Consider the following 23,346-nt stretch of genomic DNA (forward strand, 5'->3'; position numbering starts at 1 on the left):
ATATTTTTTTTATTAGAAAAAAAAACAAAAAAAATCAAAATACTCCAATGGAAATATGATCATATTTTTTTTATTAGAAAAAAAAACAAAAAAAATCAAAATACTCCAAATGGAAATATGATCATATTTTTTTATTAAAAAAAAAGAAAAAAAACAAAATACTCCAAATGGAAATATGATCATATTTTTTTATTAGAAAAAAAGAAAAAAAACAAAATACTCCAAAATTTATACATTTATTATTTATTACTTTTATTATATAAAATATTTTAGAATAAATGGAAGAGATAAAAGATTATAACCATAAACTATTATCTTTATTTTATGCTAATAAAACACATTACCAAAGGATTAGAGAAAGTATAAATAGTTTATTAGATGAAGAATACCAAAAAGAAAATTTGGATATAATATTAAAAAAGATGGTTGTGTTCTAATTACTTTATATGATCGAGAAGAAGATACATTTAAAGAGTTAAAAGAATTAGATAAAGAAGAAATATCTAATTATAAAACAAAAATAATTAATGCTATCAATAAATGTTATCCAGAAGATAAAGATATCAATTAGCTACAGGTAGTGGATTATATTTTAGAAGATATTATTAAAAAAGTAGAATAATAAAAAGTTAATTATTAAAATTGAAAAAAAATAAAAAATGATAAATTGATTTAATAAATGAGTATTTTGAATACAAGTGTTTATACATTCTTTTTAAAACTAAAAATATACAAATTACTTTGGAATGGTAATACCTAAACATATTATTTAACATTAAACAACGTTAAACATTATAACAACGACAAATTAACGTTATTTAAACGTATTATTCAACATTATAACAACGATAAATTAACGTTATTTAAACGTATTATTCAACATTAAACAACGTTAAACATTATAACAACGATAAATTTACGTTATTTAAACGTATTATTTGAACGTTAATGTTTAATGCATTAATGCATGTTTAAAACATTAACGTTCAAATAATACGTTAAAATAATGTTAATTTATCGTTGTTATAATGTTTAACGTTGTTTAATGTTGAATAATACGTTTAAATAACGTTAATTTATCGTTGTTATAATGTTGAATAATACGTTTAAATAACGTTAATTTATCGTTGTTATAATGTTTAATGTTGTTTAATGTTAAATAATATGTTTAGGTAGTACCATTCCAAGTAATTTGTATATTTTTAGTTTTAAAAAGAATGTATAAACACTTGTATTCAAAATACTCATTTATTAAATCAATTTATCATTTTTTATTTTTTTTTTCAATTTTAATAATTAACTTTTTATTATTCTACTTTTTTAATAATATCTTCTAAAATATAATCCACTACCTGTAGCTAATTTAATATCTTTATCTTCTGGATAACATTTATTAATAGCATTAATTATTTTTGTTTTATAATTAGATATTTCTTCTTTATCTAATTCTTTTAACTCTTTAAATGTATCTTCTTCTCGATCATATAAAGTAATTAGAACACAACCTTCTTTTTTTAATATTATATCCAAATTTTCTGTTTGGTATTCTTCATCTAATAAACTATTTATACTTTCTCTAATCCTTTGGTAATGTGTTTTATTAGCATAAAATAAAGATAATAGTTTATGGTTATAATCTTTTATCTCTTCCATTTATTCTAAAATATTTTATATAATAAAAGTAATAAATAATAAATGTATAAATTTTGGAGTATTTTGTTTTTTTTTCTTTTTTTTCTAATAAAAAAAATATGATCATATTTCCATTTGGAGTATTTTGTTTTTTTTCTTTTTTTTTTAATAAAAAAAATATGATCATATTCCATTTGGAGTATTTTGTTTTTTTTTCTTTTTTTTCTAATAAAAAAATATGATCATATTTCCATTTGGAGTATTTTGATTTTTTTTGTTTTTTTTTCTAATAAAAGAAAAAAAACAAAATACTCCAAAATTTATACATTTATTATTTATTACTTTTATTATATAAAATATTTTAGAATAAATGGAAGAGATAAAAGATTATAACCATAAACTATTATCTTTATTTTATGCTAATAAAACACATTACCAAAGGATTAGAGAAAGTATAAATAGTTTATTAGATGAAGAATACCAAAAAGAAAATTTGGATATAATATTAAAAAAGATGGTTGTGTTCTAATTACTTTATATGATCGAGAAGAAGATACATTTAAAGAGTTAAAAGAATTAGATAAAGAAGAAATATCTAATTATAAAACAAAAATAATTAATGCTATCAATAAATGTTATCCAGAAGATAAAGATATCAAATTAGCTACAGGTAGTGGATTATATTTTAGAAGATATTATTAAAAAAGTAGAATAATAAAAAGTTAATTATTAAAATTGAAAAAAAATAAAAAATGATAAATTGATTTAATAAATGAGTATTTTGAATACAAGTGTTTATACATTCTTTTTAAAACTAAAAATATACAAATTACTTTGGAATGGTAATACCTAAACATATTATTTAACATTAAACAACGTTAAACATTATAACAACGACAAATTAACGTTATTTAAACGTATTATTCAACATTATAACAACGATAAATTAACGTTATTTAACGTATTATTCAACATTAACAACGTTAAACATTATAACAACGATAAATTTACGTTATTTAAACGTATTATTTGAACGTTAATGTTTAATGCATTAATGCATGTTTAAAACATTAACGTTCAAATAATACGTTAAAATAATGTTAATTTATCGTTGTTATAATGTTTAACGTTGTTTAATGTTGAATAATACGTTTAAATAACGTTAATTTATCGTTGTTATAATGTTGAATAATACGTTTAAATAACGTTAATTTATCGTTGTTATAATGTTTAATGTTGTTTAATGTTAAATAATATGTTTAGGTAGTACCATTCCAAAGTAATTTGTATATTTTTAGTTTTAAAAGAATGTATAAACACTTGTATTCAAAATACTCATTTATTAAATCAATTTATCATTTTTTATTTTTTTTTTCAATTTTAATAATTAACTTTTTATTATTCTACTTTTTTAATAATATCTTCTAAAATATAATCCACTACCTGTAGCTAATTTAATATCTTTATCTTCTGGATAACATTTATTAATAGCATTAATTATTTTTGTTTTATAATTAGATATTTCTTCTTTATCTAATTCTTTTAACTCTTTAAATGTATCTTCTTCTCGATCATATAAAGTAATTAGAACACAACCTTCTTTTTTAATATTATATCCAAATTTTCTGTTTGGTATTCTTCATCTAATAAACTATTTATACTTTCTCTAATCCTTTGGTAATGTGTTTTATTAGCATAAAATAAAGATAATAGTTTATGGTTATAATCTTTTATCTCTTCCATTTATTCTAAAATATTTTATATAATAAAAGTAATAAATAATAAATGTATAAATTTTGGAGTATTTTGTTTTTTTTTTCTTTTTTTTCTAATAAAAAAATATGATCATATTTCCATTTGGAGTATTTTGTTTTTTTTCTTTTTTTTTTAATAAAAAAATATGATCATATTTCCATTTGGAGTATTTTGATTTTTTTTGTTTTTTTTTTCTAATAAAAAAATATGATCATATTTCCATTTGGAGTATTTTGATTTTTTTTGTTTTTTTTTTCTAATAAAAAAATATGATCATATTTCCATTTGGAGTATTTTGATTTTTTTTGTTTTTTTTTTCTTTTTTTTTAAATAAAAAAATATGATCATATTTCCATTTGGAGTATTTTGTTTTTTTTTGTTTTTTTTTTCTAATAAAAAAAATATGATCATATTTCCATTTGGAGTATTTTGTTTTTTTTTTTTTCTTTTTTTTTAAATAAAAAAATATGATCATATTTCCATTTGGAGTATTTTGATTTTTTTTGTTTTTTTTCTAATAAAAAAAATATGATCATATTTCCATTTGGAGTATTTTGATTTTTTTTGTTTTTTTTTTCTAATAAAAAAAATATGATCATATTTCCATTTGGAGTATTTTGATTTTTTTTGTTTTTTTTTTAAATAAAAAAATATGATCATATTTCCATTTGGAGTATTTTGATTTTTTTTGTTTTTTTTTTAATAAAAAAATATGATCATATTTCCATTTGAGTATTTTGATTTTTTTTGTTTTTTTTTTAAATAAAAAAATATGATCATATTTCCATTTGGAGTATTTTGTTTTTTTTTTCTTTTTTTTTTTAAATAAAAAATATGATCATATTTCCATTTGGAGTATTTTATTTTTTTTTTTTTTAATAAAAAAATATGATCATATTTCCATTTGGAGTATTTTGTTTTTTTTTCTTTTTTTTTAAATAAAAAAATATGATCATATTTCCATTTGGAGTATTTTGTTTTTTTTTCTAATAAAAAAATATGATCATATTCCATTTGGAGTATTTTGTTTTTTTTTCTAATAAAAAAATATGATCATATTTCCATTTGGATTGATGAAAGAATTATATTATTAAAATATTTTAATATAAATATATTTTAAGTTAAATAAATTAGATTTATTATGATCAACCTTATTCATGAATCTTAATTATTAATAATAATTTATTCATGAATCTTAATTAATGAAGAATTATATTATTAAAATATTTTAAGTTAAATAAATTAGATTTATTTAAATTAGATTTATTAACATCAACCTTATTCATGAATCTTAATTAATTAATAATAATAATTTATTCATGAATCTTAATTAATGAAAGAATTATATTATTAAAATATTTTAATATAAATATATTTTAAGTTAAATAAATTAGATTTATTTAAATTAGATTTATTAACATCAACCTTATTCATGAATCTTAATTAATTAATAATAATTTATTCATGAATCTTAATTAATGAAAGAATTATATTATTAAAATATTTTAATATAAATATATTTTAAGTTAAATAAATTAGATTTATTTAAATTAGATTTATTAACATCAACCTTATTCATGAATCTTAATTATTAATAATAATTTATTCATGAATCTTAATTAATGAAAGAATTATATTATTAAAATATTTTAATATAAATATATTTTAAGTTAAATAAATTATTTTTAAGATAATGGATGTATGCTTTTTATTAAATAAATTTTTTAATAACTGGAACAAATTAAAACATTCAATTTAATGATTTATAAAAATATAAAATATCTTAAATTTTTTTCCATATAAATAGAAATATAAAAATGTCTTCATTAATAAAACAATTCAATAATTATGGAAAAATTAAGATAAATAAAAAAATAAAAGAGTTAGAAATTAATAAAGAATATGAAGTTTTAAATATTAAATAAATCAAAACAAAAAATGGATGTTTCATGTCAGTTGAATTAGAAGAATTTATAACATATTTACCAAAAAAGTATTTAGAAATGTTTGATGAAAAATCTATTAAAGAATTTAATCAACTTAAAATAAAAATAGTTTTATTAGGTTTAGATGATGATAAATATCCTATATTAGAAATGAGAGAATTTTCATAATTTTTTAAAATTTATAATGATTCTCAATTATTAAATTTCAATGATATTTTCCAATTTTTGTTGAAAAATAAGTCACTCCAAAAAATTTTTCTGATACTTAACAGTATTTTTTATGATTGAAAAATTTATTAATTTTTTACTTGAATTTTATTAATTTATCAATTATTTTATTAAATTTCATTAAAATTAGACTAAATTTGATGAAATTTGATTGGAAATAACATAAAATTTTTTGCAAATTTGATCGCTCCATAAGTGGGGTAGTATTGTCATATAACTATCTACTTATATATATATATATATATATATATATATATATATATATATATATCGGGTGAATATAATATAGATATAGGCTATTATACCTATGGTAGTGCCGATAGTGAGGTCCACACTATAATAGCAGTATTTTATTGACATTGGTTTTGCTATCTTTGTTTATAATTCGTCAAAACAGATAGCGCTAACCTTCTCTAACTCCACAACGTTGCCAGATCGTTTTTCAACAATGTAGAAATATGATTAATTGACAGAATATTTTATCTCAATTAATTATGATAATGTATTATCTAATAAACGAAAAATATATTTTCTGGACGAATAAATTATAATTATTATTTTGAACAGGAATGAACAGTCAATATTACATCAGCTGATATACCGGTATCAGATATCCTCTAAAGAAGGCACTGGCAAGGCAGAAAATCGGAAATGTTGTTCTCCTTCCCATCATTCTTCACTGCCATTATAACGTGGACCTCACCATAGAGTATTGAGGCAGCACTTGGTATTTTTCTTTATTCTCATTATTATAGTCTATAGCCTATAAAAGTAATAATAATAATTTCGTATTTATAATAATAACATAACATGATATTCTTATAATTCAATTTAGAGTTATTGAAAAAATAAAAGAGAAATTTCAAAAGTGTCTTGGAAAAACAAAGTTTTATTTCTAATGACCAATTAAAAAAAATGGTATTTTGTCGACTACAGCACTACATTCACTCTACAAAGAGTAACTGTATCAATAATCACTGACCAGTGATAAGGTTTGGACAGAGACAACTGACACTTACGCTATATTTCTCTACGGTTTAGTTTAGATCAAGCAGGATCAAAAAAAAGGTCTGCTAAAATGGTACCTGGATTTAGACTAGCACTAGCCTGAACATTGGATAAATTGTCTTGGATCGGAAGGTCAAGTTCGCAAAATGAACCAGTTAAAAATTACATAATAAAGAATCGAACAGTGTAATAAAAAAATCATTGACGTCATCAGTTTGTCGCCAACGGCCACCACGTTAGATACACTGGTTCTCGTCCGATCACTAAAGTTAAGCAACATCGGGGGTGGTCAATATTTGGATAGGTGATCGCCATGTGCAGTTGTTATTAAATTTAGCTGATTTTAGTGTTTTCACAACGACAAATTGCAGTAGTAGCTTATTGCTGTTGTTTGTGATGATCGGGTCATCTATAATATTGACTGAACTGAACGCAGTGAGGTCCACCTATGTTTTAACTCGGATTTTCCTTCGTCTGTCTGTCTGTATGTAGGCCTAACGCATTTACGGCCAACCGAGTAGATAGAATCCTATGAGATTTGGCACGAATATTCCTTTTTTAACTGCGCGTCGATGCATATACAAAAGGTTTTTTGAAAAACAATTTCAAGTTTTTGAAAAGGAATTTCCTTCATACTCAAATATCATCTACTCTGAAGATAGGATTAAACAGACTATAGATATATTCATAATCAATCAGCTGACAAGTAGATTATTCATTACATGCATTACACATATGTCTGGAGAAGCCGGTGAACAGGTGACACCAGATACTTGTGGATGAGAAAACTGCGTGAGGTCCACTGTTCACAGAACTACTAGTATAATAAAAGCTTATACACTACGGGATAGGAAATACACAATGACGAATCACCATGTCTAAACTACCGACTGATTAACTTGAAATTTTGCATATAAATTCTTTATTTACCGAGGATGGTTATAGGCCTATTTAAAATTCTTCAAAATTCCAGTAGATCAAGTTTTCAGTTTGTCAAGTGTTTTAATTAGACCCTTGCGGAGCACGGGTTACCTGCTAGTCAATAATAATTTATAACTTCTCTCTTTGTTTTGGAGTTCAATAGTGTTTTTATTGTTGGAGTTAGACTGTACAGCCCAAAATTACAGTGAACTAATTTTTATTTTTTAACACAATAATTATTTCTTTATCCTAATGAGAAAAGGTAAGTTACTAAATGCATTATATGAATCAAAAGGAAAACAACACATAAATATCAGGCCTACCGCACCATCAATATATTGTGACAAACAAAAACAATTTCATTGAACCATTGACATATGAATCACAATTTGACATATGAATTGGATTGCTTTGTATTCTTGTTCAGTAGGCTACTTGAATTCAATTATCACTATCACTGTAGGTATTACTTTGTCCTCAAAGCAACATTATTGTGGGGTGCAATTTTCTGTCGCCTAGTTTTCAATCTACTATCTACAAATACCATATTGCTGTAATAGTACCTAGGTAGTTGAAATAGAATTACAGTTGCCTTATGCACTATCCATTCCAATAATTTGTACAATAACTATACGACAATATCCTTGTAAATAATAATCCCTCACATAGGCTAACGCTTTCAATTATATAATTAGATGATTTTATCTGATGGGCAACTATGAAAAATAATCAGTCAATACAATCCAATTGAGGAAGAGAATTATTGCTCTGAATCTGAATCATGGTCGTTTTAATCTCTACTTCCTAATGCGAATAATGAGGTTATGAGAACCACATCTAGCAATAATTTATATGAAAGTAATTGTAATAGGCGTTCCAATTGTTTATTCAGTTTACTGTGGCGCTAAAAGTAAGATGAAGTTTCTTCCTGTTTAGTTTAACAATTGGGATATTGCTAACAATGAGTTTTTCGCTGGTGGAGACGAGTTTTTTAATGAATGGTGTAATCGTAATTATTGTATGCTAATAAGCGATGCACCGAAACGTGAACAGCCTTCAACGTGTCATTGATCATCAAATGCTCACTAAATTATAACTTTCCCATGTCCAATATAAATCCTAGAACCATGACTTCTATAGCATGATAATAAACTTGACTTTTGAATAAATTGTTTTCAATTTTATGACTTATGTAGGCCTACTTGAAGCGAACTATTGATTTAAGTGGTATACATGCCTATCATAATGAAATAATAAAAAAGTGATCATTATAGACGTTTTTTATATAAACAGTACCTGCTCCTGCATGATTCCTGATTTTTTGCGAAGGTATTTGAGGGATGATGGAGAGAGTTTATTATTGTAGAGTAAAATAGGTGAAATCGAGATAAATGAGAAATTTTCTGGAGCAAAAACTTTTTATGGTTTAATGAAAACTACAAATTATAAGATTGACTCTCACCAGATAGTTACTATACAGAGTGATTCATAATAATTATGGTAAAATAATTTGATACGTGATACCTAGTATAGGTAAAAATAAGAAAAAATGTTCTTATAAACATAGGTATATCCATAAACGCTTCATTAGCGAGCTATACAGAGTGAAAGATTTCGCCCTGAATTCAGTTCCTCTAGTGAAATACCCCGATGCTGAATTGTTTGGGGACTAGTTTTTGAAAAACTTATGCGGCATTCATATGGAAAAATATCTGAAAAACTGAATAAAACCCGTCTGGAAGCTGTAGTGTCAGTAGTTTTTGAAAAAAAAGTTGAAATATGCAAAAAATCTAAGTAGAAAAACATAGACTTCTATGTTTGATGCCCAATAACTTTCTTTAATGACCAGTAAACAAATAATTTTTCGCAATAAAAATTGTAGAGAATTTAATTCTGAAAAAAATTATGTAAGCTGTGTGAACTAAATTTAGATAAAAGTTGAATAAAATGTATTCTTATGTAGTACATTACAACACAAAAATTTGCTGTTTTATGAGGAGAGAACTAAACACTCATAAATTGTAGCTGATTCGGTTTTTTATGGAAAGTTTTATTTTTATAAGAAAGTAACCTATCTAAAAGACATTAAACTTATACCAAAAGACTAAAGATGATGATGTTCAAAGTGACCTCCGTTGTTCTGAATGCATATGTTCAGACGTCTTCTCATCGATTGTCGGACCCGTTCAAATATTACAGGAGTCTGCTTTATCGTTTCTATTCCGTTCAAAATCCTTAATCGGAGTTCTTCAATGTTATCAATCGGAGTATTTTATACTAAGGTTTTCAAGAGTCCCCAAAGATAAAAATCCAAAGGATTTCTAAGTCTGGTGACCTAACTGGCCATGGTACTGGCCCACCTCTGCCTATCCATTGATTTGGAAAGCTGTGATTCAGGTGTTCACGAACAGCAACACTGAAGTGTGCTGGAGCTCCATCATGCATAAACCAAATGTTTTGGCGCAACTGGTGAGGTACATCTTCAAGTAAGATAAATAGCTCCTCTCTCAAAAAGTTTAAGTAGATTATGCCATTAAGCCTGGGAGGAAGCTCGAACAGAAGTAGATGATCTCCTATGATTTCTGCCCAAATGTTTACTGAAAACTGATGTTGTGGACGATTAGGATTGATGGCATGAGGATTCTCATCTGCCAAAATATGTTGGTTGTGGACGTTAACGATAGCTATTCTTGTAAAGTGTGCCTCGTCGGTGAATAAAACGGTTGTTAAAAAGTTTGGGTTAACAAGTTTTACTAAAAACTATCAGCAAATACCAGCACGGTGAATACAGTCTCGTGACAATAGAGTATGAACTTTCTGGAGGTGGTATGGATGTAATTGTTGCTCTTTTAGTATCCTCCAAATAATAGATTGATTGACATTAAACTGCACTGACAATTCTCTCATGCTCTTCTCTGGATGTTCATAAATTTTATTAAGAACTTGTTGTTCTAACACAACAGTCATAGTAGATCGGGGTCTGCCTGCATAAATGTGCTCTTTGGATATCAAAGAACCTGTTCCAGACAGATGTTGATGAATAGTGGCAAAAAACCTTGAACTTGGACATATTTGGTTAGGAAAGTTCTATTGATACAGACGTCTTGCTTCAGTACTATTACAGTAGTGTCCCATTCCATAATTAAAATGCATGTCAGCTAATTCGGAGTATGAATAATGTCTAAAATTTTTGAAAAGTTAACACTCAACACAAAAGCAAAGTGAAATGGTTACAAATGACTGGTTAATAGATTAAACAAAAAACACAGCGCAGTTACAGTAGGCCTAACTTACAGTTTGTTGGTTTGTTAAACAGTGAGCTAAAATATTTCTGAAACTAATTTTTAGCTGATAATTTCTTTTGAATATTTTTTTATTTAAAACAAAATAAATCAGCTGTTATTAAAATCCATTTTTATTTGCAATCAGCTACAATTTATGAGTGTTTAGTTCTCTCCTCATAAAACAGCAAATTTTTGTGTTGTAATGTACTACATAAGAATACATTTTATTCAACTTTCATCTAAATTTAATTCACATAGCTTACATAATTCTTTTCAGAATTAAATTCTCTACAATTTCTATTGCCAAAAATTATTTGTTTACTGGTCATTAAAGAAAGTTATTGGGCATCAAACATAGAAGTCTATGTTTTTCTACTTAGATTTTTTGCATATTTCAACTTTTTTCTCAAAAACTACTGACACTACAGCTTCCAGACGGGTTTTATTCAATTTTTCAGATATTTTTCCATATGAATGCCGCATAAGTTTTTCAAAAACTAGTCCCCAAACCATTCAGCATTGGTGTATTTCACTAGAGGAACTGAATTCAGGGCGAAATCTTTCACTCTGTATAGCTCGCTAATGAAGCGTTTATGGATATATGTTTATAAGTACATTTTTTCTTATTTTTACCTCTACTATCACGTATTAAATTTTTTTACCATAATTATGAATCACTCTGTATAGGTACTTCTCAATAGTATGCTATAGGCAATTCAGCAGTTTTATATTATTTTAGAGCAAATTTTTCTAGTAAAATAGAAAAAATTCAAATAAGTAGATCTTATTAATACTAGGCTTCTACTTCTAAAAACATTGCATAGTTAGTAGTAATATAACCAGAAATACTTCTTCTAAATTCCAAAATGTATTATTATACTATCCTGAAGAGAACTACCAATAAAACTATTCATACTTGCTATGAATGAGTGTACCTACTAAAAAATTTTTCCCTTAGACTTATACGACTATAATATTACAATTTTATTAGGAGAAAATGTAATTTTTTCTCTTCGCCACTAAATTGCCAGAATTTTTATTTCAGTTTGAATATTGTGTAATTATTTTTGTTCGTATAACAACTATTACGATTTTCCCTTATTCTATTTCCAATGTACGTTAATGTTTCCCATATACAGTAGTTATACAGTGGTATTATAATTTCCCGTAGTTATAAAATAGTAAAAGATATTGAAATAAATATCTAAATTAATGAATAAATATCTGAATGAAATAAATAAATATGAGATTTGAGAGAATGTTTTTGTTTGTTGTGAATTTTGTTCTCAACTCTTTGTTGTATTATTTTATATTTTGTCTATCTGCTTCTGTGCTAATTTAATTTGAATGAAGATGAGCGTTCTCCTACTCCCACTGGCGAACAAGAGTCATCTTATGCCAGTGGTTCTTCACTAACCGTATATTATAAAATTTTAGTTGAATTGCATTGTAATGCTGAACCCTATTTTGATTTTTGTGTATGTGTTTGAAATAAATTTGGATTCGAATACGGAAAAACGGTTAATCTTTCCAATATTCCACAATATCCGTAACTATCTAGGATAAGGAGATAATTCAATTTAAAATAAATCCATAATATTTCAATATTGGGAGCGATAAAATTTGAGAAGATTCCACATTCTGTGAGGTTGAGAAAAGAGGCATTCTTGTGCAGGTATAAATTGGAAAATGAATATTTATTCTTTTCATGTTATTACCGTCTTATTATTAATTTTTCGTTTATCATATACCGGTAGCCTATATATGAATATTATTTTTTTCTGAGAGACCACACCAACTAATAATAATTATCACAATAATTTAGAAAGTCTGTGAAATTTGAAAAGTCTATTTAGGGACAATTAAAATCTATTTACCGACAATTTAGGGCCGGTTTCCGAGCTCGGGATTTAGCTAAATTCTAGACTTTAAACAGCTAGAGTCAGAAAATTGGCTTTCCGAAACGGGGCGTTGTTGCAATTCACATTCAAATTAGGCTAATTTTCAAAAAACTAGAAAGTTGAACACAAAATAAAATAAAAATACAATTGTGTAAAGTTTCAGCTATTTTGAATTATTTAGGAATGTTTCATTTCGTAAAGGAAAAACGTTTCCAATTATATAAATGAGAAAATAATGGAGATTATCATAAAAACTACGACTATGCCCAGTTTCGGAAAGCCAAAATTTTCTGACTCTAGCTGTTTAAAGTCAAGAACTTATATATAGCTAAATCCCGAGCTCGGGAACCGGCCCTCATCCTCTTATAAGAGAGTAATCTGACAGTTTCAACTTCAATTACTATATTTTTACTCCCTTTTGTTTTTCGCCAACATCAAACTATCATGTGTGTTAAACACTACGGTACTTAGCTACAAAAGATCAAAAATATCTATACTGATCAATAATTGCAGCTAAAAAAATGAACAAATTAAAAAATAAAGTAGAAGAATAAATAAGTAGAGTTTTTCAACAGTATTATTCCCTCATTTGATTATTTGAATAATTTATCAAATAAATCGATGAATTGATTTAAATAATTTGTTCAGAGTTTACTCTAATAGCCTACTCCATGAAAACCCTCACTTGAAGTGTGCACTTTCCAAAAACCATGTATTCATAAAATCCAATTATACTCCAAGCTCATTTTTCTTTTATTATGAAATATTATATATTCCATTTGAATACCTACATTTCTTAAATAATATACAAAATTTGAAATTACATACTTAATTTGTAGTAAACGATGTATTATTATCTCAACAGAATGATTTTATTGACTACATTCCCCTATGTGATTAGTTTCCTACTTACCAATGATGATAATTTATTGCGGAGAGTAGAAGAACGCGCACATTCACATGAAAGCACAGTTCACAAAAACAATTTAGTGGGGTAGAAACCTGCTATTTTCAACACTCAATGTGAATGGTTCAAGTAAGCTCACCAGTCGACGATCAAATAATGAATAATCTCTGAGAAAATTCATGTGTGCTACGCACGGGGATCTCTGGAAGGAGAACCAGTTCAAGAGGATGTGATTTTCCAAGCTGCATTATTCGTACATACGAGTATTTCTGTTTCGCTTTCAGCACCAAACTTCCATATTGAATTTCGTGTGCTTGAAATCACCTATAGTTTCTCTTCAACAGATACATTATATTTTATTATAAAATCTGTAATTATTACAGATTGCTATGATTACAAATTATAATCGCATTTGTCCGAAAAATCAAGTCTTAACAAATACTGTGTACCTACTGCTATAATAATTTTCAAGTTGACCATATAAGTACCGATTTTCTCAAGACATGGGTACGCGATTTTAAGATGTTTGCCCCAATTACCCAAAATATTGAGAAATTTATAAATACTTCAATCTAATTGATTTGAACAATTTGTACTTTATAAGGGAAGTTTCGTAGAACCCCTGAGCACGTGTTAACCTGGATTAACTCCTGTTTGTAGACAAGAATTTTCTTAAGCAAACAGTATTCAATGTAATTATTAATTAACGAAAATCCTAAATAAATGCTGCAAATCACCCCGAAGACCTCTGCTACTGCAGACATTGACAACAGGGTTAACAGCTAGATGGGAATTCGATGAGAACTACTATCCAAAAATTAGTTGCCAGCCCGGGAATCGAACCCGGTACCTCCCAATTGCCAGTCAGGAATGCTTACCCTTACACCAAACAATCTCTGGATAGCAGTTTGATTGAATAGCAGATCTCAGATTGTCAGTTTGGTGTAAGGGTAAGCATTCCTGACTGAAGTAGTTCTCATCTAATTTCCATCTAGCTGTTAACCCTGTTGTCAATGTCTGCAGTAGAAGAGGTCTTCGGGGTGATTTGCAGCATTTATTTAGGATTTTCGTTAATTAATAATTATACAGGGTGATTCATAATTATGGTAAAATAATTTGATACGTGATAGTAGAGGTAAAAATAAGAAAAAAAGTTCTTATAAACATATATCCATAAACGCTTCATTAGCGAGCTATACAGGGTGAAAGATTTCGTCCAGAATTCAGTTCCTCTGGTGAAATACACCGATGCTGAATTGTTTGGGCACTAGTTTTTGAAAAACTTATGCTGGATTCATATGGAAAAATATCTGAAAAATTGAATAAAACTAGTCTGGAAGCTGAAGTGTGAGTAGTTTTTGAGAAAAAAGTTGAAATATGCAAAAAATCTGAGTAGAAAAACACAGACTTCTACGTTTGATGCCCAATAACTTTCTACAATGACCAGTAAACAAATAATTTTTCGCAATAAAAATTGTAGAGAATTTAATCCTGAAAAGAATTATGCAAGCTGTGTGAACTAAATTTAAATAGAAGTTGAATAAAATGTATTCTTATGTAGTACATTACACCACAAAAATTTGCTGTTTTATGAGGAGAGAACTATAATAACTCACAAGTTGTAGCTGATTGCAAATAAAATATTCGGTTTTTTCATGAAAAGTTTTTTTTTATATGAAAGTAGCATATCTAAATGACATTAAACTTATACCAAAAGACTAGTAGATTATGCCATTAAGCCTGGGAGGAAGCTCAAACAGAAGTAGATGGTCTATGATTCCTGCCCAAATGTTTACTGAAAACTGATGTTGTGGGAGATTAGGATTGATGGCATAAGGATTCTCAGCTGCCCAAATATGTTGGTTGTGGACGTTAACGATAGCTGTTCTTGTAAAGTGTGCCTCGTCGGTAAATAAAATGGTTGTTAAAAAGTTTGGGTAAACAAGTTTTACTCAAAACCATCAGCAAATACCAGCACGGGGAATACAGTCTCGTGGCAATAGAGTATGAACTTTCTGGAGGTGGTATGGATGTAATTGTTGCTCTTTTAGTATCCTCCAAATAATAGATTGATTGACATTAAACTGCACTGACAATTCTCTCGTGCTCTTCTCTGGATGTTCATAAATGTCATTAAGAACTTGTTCTTCTAATCTTCAACAGTCATAGTAGATTGATTGATTGATTGAGTACTTTATTTATGTAGATTACAATATATACTGTCTTATACACTTATATACAATAGCTTACAATACAGCAAAATTATAGATGAATTTACATGATATAGACTAAGAAAATAATTATTGAACTGTATATGATATGAAAAAGCAATTTGTAATATAATAACTATAGATAATAATTATATTGTTATGCATCTACATAAATTGGCGGAGCTTTGGACATATCAATGTCCATTCTTCGGAAAGAATATTAAAAATATCCTCCCCACTAACTCTCTACCAAAATCGGGGTCTGCCTGCATAAATGTGCTCTTTGGATATAAAAGAATCTGTTTCAGACAGACGTTGATGAATAGTGGCAAAAAACCTTGAGCTTGGACATACTCGATTAGGAAAGTTCCCTTGATACAAACGTCTTGCTTCAGTACTATTACAGTAGTGTCCCATTCCATACATAAAATGCATGTCAGCTAATTCGGAGTATGAATAATGTCTAAAACTGCCTGTCATTTTTTAAAAAGTTAACACTTAACACAAAAGCAAAGTGAAATGGTTACAAATGACTGGTTAATAGATTAAACAAAAAACACAGCGTGGTTACAGTAGGCCTAACTTACAGTTTGTTTTTTTGTTCAACAGTGAGCTAAAGCTGTGTTTTCGCACAGAGAAGAGATTCTCTTCTCTGTGGTTTTCGTAACGGGCAGAAGCAGAATCGATTGCAGCGCACCCAAGCGGGCAGAAAAAGTAACATTCAAAGAACTAGTTCTTTGACATGAGTTTTGCTTTATGAGTTATGGGTAATGTACTTTTTGGGTTGTCCAAAAGGTAATTCTAAAATGATTATTGGATATTTAATCCAGTAAAGTGAATAAATTGCTTTTTATAACTCAGATAACTTTTCCACAATTATTAGTCACTTCAATTATGCTACATTTTATGCTTTATAGGCATGTCAATCAAAGAGTCAACTTTTCATTTCCTATGCTTGAAATTTGTAAGGGTGAATTATTTGAAGTAACTGATTGTATTTCATTATTAATAAGATATTATTTTATCAACTAGAAGCATTCAATTATTAATAATATATATTATTATAATAATAATTTTATTAACTAGAATCAATTGCTTTCAGAGTCAATGCATGTTTTTTGAATCACATCGTGTATAGGTAGGCCTACCTACTATGAGTACCGTATTCAACTTCAAAGGCCTATAGCGGCCTATTGAAGCTCCATCGAAAAAAAAATTCAAATTAATAAATGAGTGCTTTTACTTTTGGCATTTTTGAATCTACGGGTTATATTACACCAAGAGAAATAAATATTGTAAACGTTTTTAGGCAATTTTATTTTAGCAGTCCCCTTTTTGATCATTGGATAGGTACGGTCCCGGCTGATATACTTAAATAAGAATCGTGAGGCCCATTGCCTGCCTAAATCAATATGCCTTTTCAGGAAAGGCTCAAATAGGGACTCCTCACCAGTAAAAGCTATACGAATATTAAAAATTATTATTATTATAGATTACTGTAACACATATGACATGTACAAAGTGTATTCAAACAGGCGAACTAATTCTAATAATTATTGTTGATATAACTATATATTGCTAGAATAAACAGGTTCTGTTATGGTACTTTAAAAAACACATAGCCTATTTTAAAATGGATAAATATCTATTAATTATAGAAGGTAACTAGTACCCTTGTGATATTCCAAAATGAAACATGATTAGTTTCGACTTGTTCAATAAGGACTCTCTTGACAATGACATAATTAGAAACTACATGCTCATGCTTATTTTGAATATTTTAGGGTAGGCCTACTAGTTATCTTCTATAATTAAACATTAAAGTTGCCCTATTAAAATTAATACTTTATTAGGGTATTAATTAGAACTAGAGTAGCCATTCAAACTCCTTATTTACTATAATGTTCTAAAAGCTTATTAATTTTAATCAAAACCTTGGAAATGTAGCCTAGAAGGTAGAATTGAAAGTGATTATATTTGATGTTGCTTGGAACATAATATTTTCAACTTTTGCTTGAGTTATTTTTCATATTCAAAGAATTATTACCCCTTCAATGCAGTACATAAGTACTATTACTTAATTCTTAATGCAATACATAATTGTGATACCCAATTATATCCAATTCAAGTCTATTATTTAACTACACGTTACCTCTAGCATTTGCTAGTCAGCAATGTTAAATAATGTTATTATTTCCAAAAAAGTAGAAGCCTTACACCCAATAAAGTTGTTAATAAGAGTTCGATGCTGTTGGGTTGAATATAATTTTAAAAATCCCTCAAGTATAAACCATCAAAACTCATTTTATTAGCTTCATGTCACTTGCTGTTTTATTCAAAACTACCTGATTTGAAGCAGTTAGCAGGAGCGATCAGAAAAAGAAGATATTATTAAGAATAACATGGAATAAACACATCAAGATTTACTGAAAAAATGAATATATTTCTTAGATTAGTCCATCTCTTTCTTCTGTAGGCTACTACATCATACATGAATCATATCCATGGAATATTATTCATAGTTGATTTTCTTTGTCATCCTCTACTTCTGGCTGGTACACCTCTAGGCCTGAAATCAAAAAGTTATTGATAATTATCTATTATTCATTATGAAAAAAAAACTTTGCAAAGTGAATTCTGAAATTGATTGTTTGTAATCTGTATAATTTTTTAATTATATTTCTTGAGAAGAAACCCCCAATAATGGGTAATAATACCAAGTAATATGGGTAAGTAATGTAATAATACAAAGTAATATTATACGAGAAATTCCAATAAACCAACAATCAGTTGTATTATTATTGGCATCAATCTGTAAGTTGTGTAATTCTGAATGATTGATTGAATAAATAAATAAATCTCCATGCAGTAATTGGGATTAATCAGTGTGCCCCAAGGTCAAAAGAACTTGTTGGTGAACAACATATTTTTGGATACACAAATAAACAAGTTTAATGAAACAAATCGAAATATAATCAATTAATTGCTTAATCTGAAATGATGATTATCTACAACATTATAAGTAGAACTAAGTGATTTGAAAATGAATACCAAACTGTAAATACATAAATCTCAAAATAATGCAGGTATTTCATCCATGAATTCAATCATACATTTTAAAAGGTGGAATCACTGTCATTAAAGCTATTATTCAGTGTTTTCTACCAGCACTTGCTGAGTGAATTTTTGAAGTTATCTATTCATAGTTCTAATGTATGGTCATTCATAAAGTTCAAAATTCACTCAAGATCAAGATGGACAGTTGAGAAGATTGTTTTAAAAACAATGTATTCACTTATCATTCAGGGAATAGAGCTGTTCATAATATTTGGGATTCCTTCCATAAAGAAATAATTTATGTAACAAAATCTAATAATGTGATAACATTTTAACATCAAATTATGTATTTAATGTTATCACATTATTAGATTCTGTTACATAAATTATTTCTTTATGGAAGGAATCCCAAATATTAAGAACAGCTCTATTCCCTGAATGATAAGTGAATACATTGTTTTTTAAACACTCTTATCAACTGTCCATCTTGATCTCATGTGGTTTCACGTTGTTTTGAAATATTGTATACTGTAAGCTATTAATGATTTCAAAATTCAGTCAGTTTTTTAATTATTTTAGTCACATACCATAGCTTTATGTCTTACTAATTGAATATCTAACATCAAATCGATAATAAAACATCGAAGTGGATAAACTTTTAAAAAAAATGTGAAACTGTATAAAATGACATTGCCTATATAAAGTTTAAAAAATGAGTGGAATTTTATCTTACCTAACTTATTCTTATTCTAACTATGGGCTCCAATGACTTTTTCCATCCTGGTCAACAAAAAAGAATTCATATGAATTTCCTTTTGAGCACATTCTCTTCAATATTTTGTTTGTAAATGGTACCTGAAAAAAGAAACATATTTAATCTTTCAACATATATCCATTTTGGAGATAAAGTGAAGTTAATCATCAATGATAATACATTGTTGTGACTTTGAATAAATTAGAAGTGAACTGGGCCTCAACAAACTATTTACATAGTGCATAGTATACTAAAGCCTACTTACATTAGGCTATATACTATAGCCTACTTACATTTGTAGCACATAACAGAAAACACTTTAAAGTTTTATGATATAAATTAAAACAGGAGACACACGACATGGATAGATTAAAAACACTAAAAAACTTACATTACACACTCTCTGCTCAGTCGAGAAAAGGGACACAGTTCCTCGAAAATTTCCAATTCTAATGTAAGTTTTTCAGTGTTTTTAATCCATCTATGTTGTGTGTCTCCTGTTTTAATTTATACTATTTACATTGATATACCTGGGATCACGCAATATATCGATCAATAGAGCATGAATAAGTATTTCAAATACATTACTATTTTAGTTTTAAATGAGTTTGGTAGCAATGGTCAACCAGAACAATAGTACCTATTTCATCTTTTTTCATCTTTTTTCAATGGCAGTCCTTCAATATTCAATCACATTGACTCTGATCAAGTTATTTCTATAACAATCTATGTAATTTTGTTTCCATGTGAATTTAAATTACGGTAATTAAAAGAAGATTAATTCATGGATAGGTACCAAAGACAAAGTAAATGTTCTAATAGTCAGGTTAGTTTTGTTATTGTATTGATAAACTATGGGTTTAAAATACTTTGAGGTGCAACAATGATAATGGAATTTTAGGACTTAGAATGTAATGAAATACTTCAAAGTCAAATGATGATGTTATTTTCAATAAATCGGTTTGTGAAAACTACTAGCTGCATTATAAAAAATGTATTTGTGATTAGGCCAACTCAATGAAAGTGTAAAAGATTGAAATGCTATCTTATCTTATCATGTAAAATTCAAAATGTTATCTTGGTTGAATAATGTTTTGAATCTGATCATTTCATGCTAATTTAATCAAGCAAGCTTGAATGAGTTTAAATCTAAATAGTTGATTAGATGTCTATCTTTCTTGTGATAATTCTCTACCATACACAAACTGGCTAGTCTAGGCTTTACATTATTATTAAATACTAGAAATTATACTTTAAATAAATAAACATTCGTCAACTTCTAATTTCTTGAAAAATGAAAAAGATAGCAATTTAGACCTAGAGACTAGGTTATTAAAGGCCTACTACAGTAGACTATCTGAATAAAAATTGTAAACATGCTGGTAGGCTACTTATAAAAATTATATCAAATTGTGTACGGTAGATCTAGCCTACTTTATTATGAGAAATTTAAGTCTACTTACTTGAATCCTCTATCACATCAGCAATTTTTAACCATATTCTATTTTTCAAATAGGTAATTCGTTGTGCAGGTCTGGAAAGTACAAAACTTTGAACTGTCGCATCAAATTTATAACGAATTTCACGCCTTTCTGTTGTAAATCCATTTTCAATTTCTCTTGTAAAAATTATAAGAATAAAGAAACCAATGGAAATATTTTATACCTCAATTTTCTACTGCAAATTAATTTCACAGTATAATAGTAGCAATCCGAAATCTGACAACCAACAGCAAAATAATTTCAAAACAAACCATCCAAAAATTAAAGATTGAGGTTAAAAAGAACATGGCGTCTGATCCAGAGAAAGATTATTCTGCCGGTGTCACGTGATCAGAGCAGAAAAATATTTCGAAGCTGTCTGTTCGGGAACGCGCCACCTTAGTCCTCCGACACACCCAGAACCTGACAGGAGTGGACAGCGACTATCTCATCCATCGACACCGTACGCCAGCGACAGGGAAAGACTGTTTTGAAAGAGTCTCGAATTGGCGTGTGCGTTAGGCGCCAAAACCGGACACTTTTACATTCGTACAGACACGACAAAGTCAGACACATCGAATCTCTGACACTTCCAAAAGGTATAGTTCTTGGACGGACTGTACTACGCAGAGCTGTCTGGGTTTTCAAACAATGGTTATTGTTCTGATGGATCCCCACATGTAGGCTATTCTTAACAAGACCATTGACAATTTATTTCTGAAACCTATCACTCTTTTCTATCCCTCTTCGTAGTAATATCAGGCGATGACTTATCTTGTAACTGTATTATTCGTTATATAAATCATTCCTATTTTGTGCAGTTGTCTCTCTTTTCTGCAGTTATTTGGAGCTTGAATAATATAACTATTAGTAAATTTCTTGACACAAAACAAAAATAATTTCACTTAATAGTTCAATTGTCAAGATTAGTGAGTACACTGAACCATAACTCTATAATTCGTAGTTTTGCCATCAAAAACACTGTAACTAGTATTCCCATAACGATAAATACACTAGTATGCCATAGTAACTGATAGCTCCGCTGAATTCAGCTGATTAATATACGAAACTTACATCAACTCGCTTTCTTTAATGTCTGTCTGCCTGTCTAGGTATTGTTTGTTTTCAACATAGCCCACCCACATGTATTAGTTAATACAACTTGTGATAGCAATACCTTTAAGGTTATAGTAATTGGTATTATTAGTTTAGGGATTTTGAATTCTGATTGTGAATTATTCACCCATATGGAGTGAACTTTAATGTTCTATGGATTCAAATATAATAATATAACTAGAGACACCCTTGGTTGAAGAACTCGCTCATGAACATTTGTATTGATCTCTGAAATCTTTTAGAAGTATGTCAAATTAATATTTAACAATATTTTCTAATATCCATTCATACAGGCTATATTATGAATTAATTATGGGTAATTATGGGATCAGTATCCATGATATTTTTTTTTTGTATTTTATTTTATCAGCCTCGATATTGCAGAGCTTGATATATAATTCGTCACCCTCCAAAATTCTTATTAAATGCTTGGTCCCGTAAGCTACAAATTATAGTGGTTCTACTGTGTTGAATGTAGTCTACTTGGGGGTTAATATACTCGAACATTGAGAATTTTGAATATAATAAAATTTTTCAGTATTGTTTTTCATTTCGAATGTCATTTTCAATACTGGAAGATATACAGTTATCGTTTCCCAAAAAAGCGGGAAAATGTTATTTTTTCATGATAATATTTTGATGATTGATTTTTCTACGTTTCAACGACGGGATTTGCTTTTGTCTGTATATGTACGTTGGCATGTTTGTAGATTAGCTTTTGATGATTACAGCTTGGCACTGCTCTCGGTTTCATTCAAAACAGGTAATATTGTCATCGTCAATACACACCAATCAGTCATTGGCAGGGGTGCCCAGCCCCCCCAAGGGCAATGACGCATGCCCCCCCCCCAATCCAAGTGTAATGCCCCCCCCCAATCCAAGTGAAATGCCCCCCCCCCCAGAGTATCCCAATTCCCAACCCTTTAGTTTTTAACATTAGTCAGTGCTCAGTGTATGACAATAAAATTCACATCTTACATTCTAATCTTCCAAAGGACATTATTCACCTTTGTTTTTGTGGGGAACTCTTCCTGTTTTCATAATATTATAAAAATATATACCATTGTTTCTCATCTCTTTTAAAATAGAAATAGAACAGAATAATAAAATTTAAAATGGAAATAAAGTATCTTTTTGATATTATTT

General features: G+C 27.9%; 1 protein-coding gene and 1 long non-coding RNA gene across 3 annotated transcripts in view; both read right to left on the reverse strand.

The window, feature by feature from the left end:
- LOC111062784 (ABC transporter G family member 23) overlaps positions 1 to 13,744 on the reverse strand; it is a 95,667-nt gene extending 81,923 nt beyond the window's left edge. For both annotated transcript variants that reach the window (XM_039430553.1, XM_039430554.1), the window contains exon 1: positions 13,589 to 13,744. The gene's annotated coding sequence lies outside the window, so the exon portion shown is untranslated. The remainder of the gene's footprint in view (positions 1 to 13,588) is intronic.
- Positions 13,745 to 18,020: 4,276 nt separating this feature from the next.
- Positions 18,021 to 21,458, reverse strand: LOC120351859. The gene is made up of 3 exons (XR_005571591.1): positions 21,067 to 21,458; positions 19,583 to 19,704; positions 18,021 to 18,361 (listed from the first exon to the last, which is right to left on the reverse strand). It is a non-coding gene; the product is annotated as an uncharacterized LOC120351859 (long non-coding RNA).
- Positions 21,459 to 23,346: the final 1,888 nt, after the last annotated feature.

Source organism: Nilaparvata lugens, chromosome 6 (genome assembly GCF_014356525.2).
Source record: "Nilaparvata lugens isolate BPH chromosome 6, ASM1435652v1, whole genome shotgun sequence".
In the NCBI taxonomy this organism is placed as follows: Eukaryota; Metazoa; Arthropoda; class Insecta; order Hemiptera; family Delphacidae; genus Nilaparvata; species Nilaparvata lugens.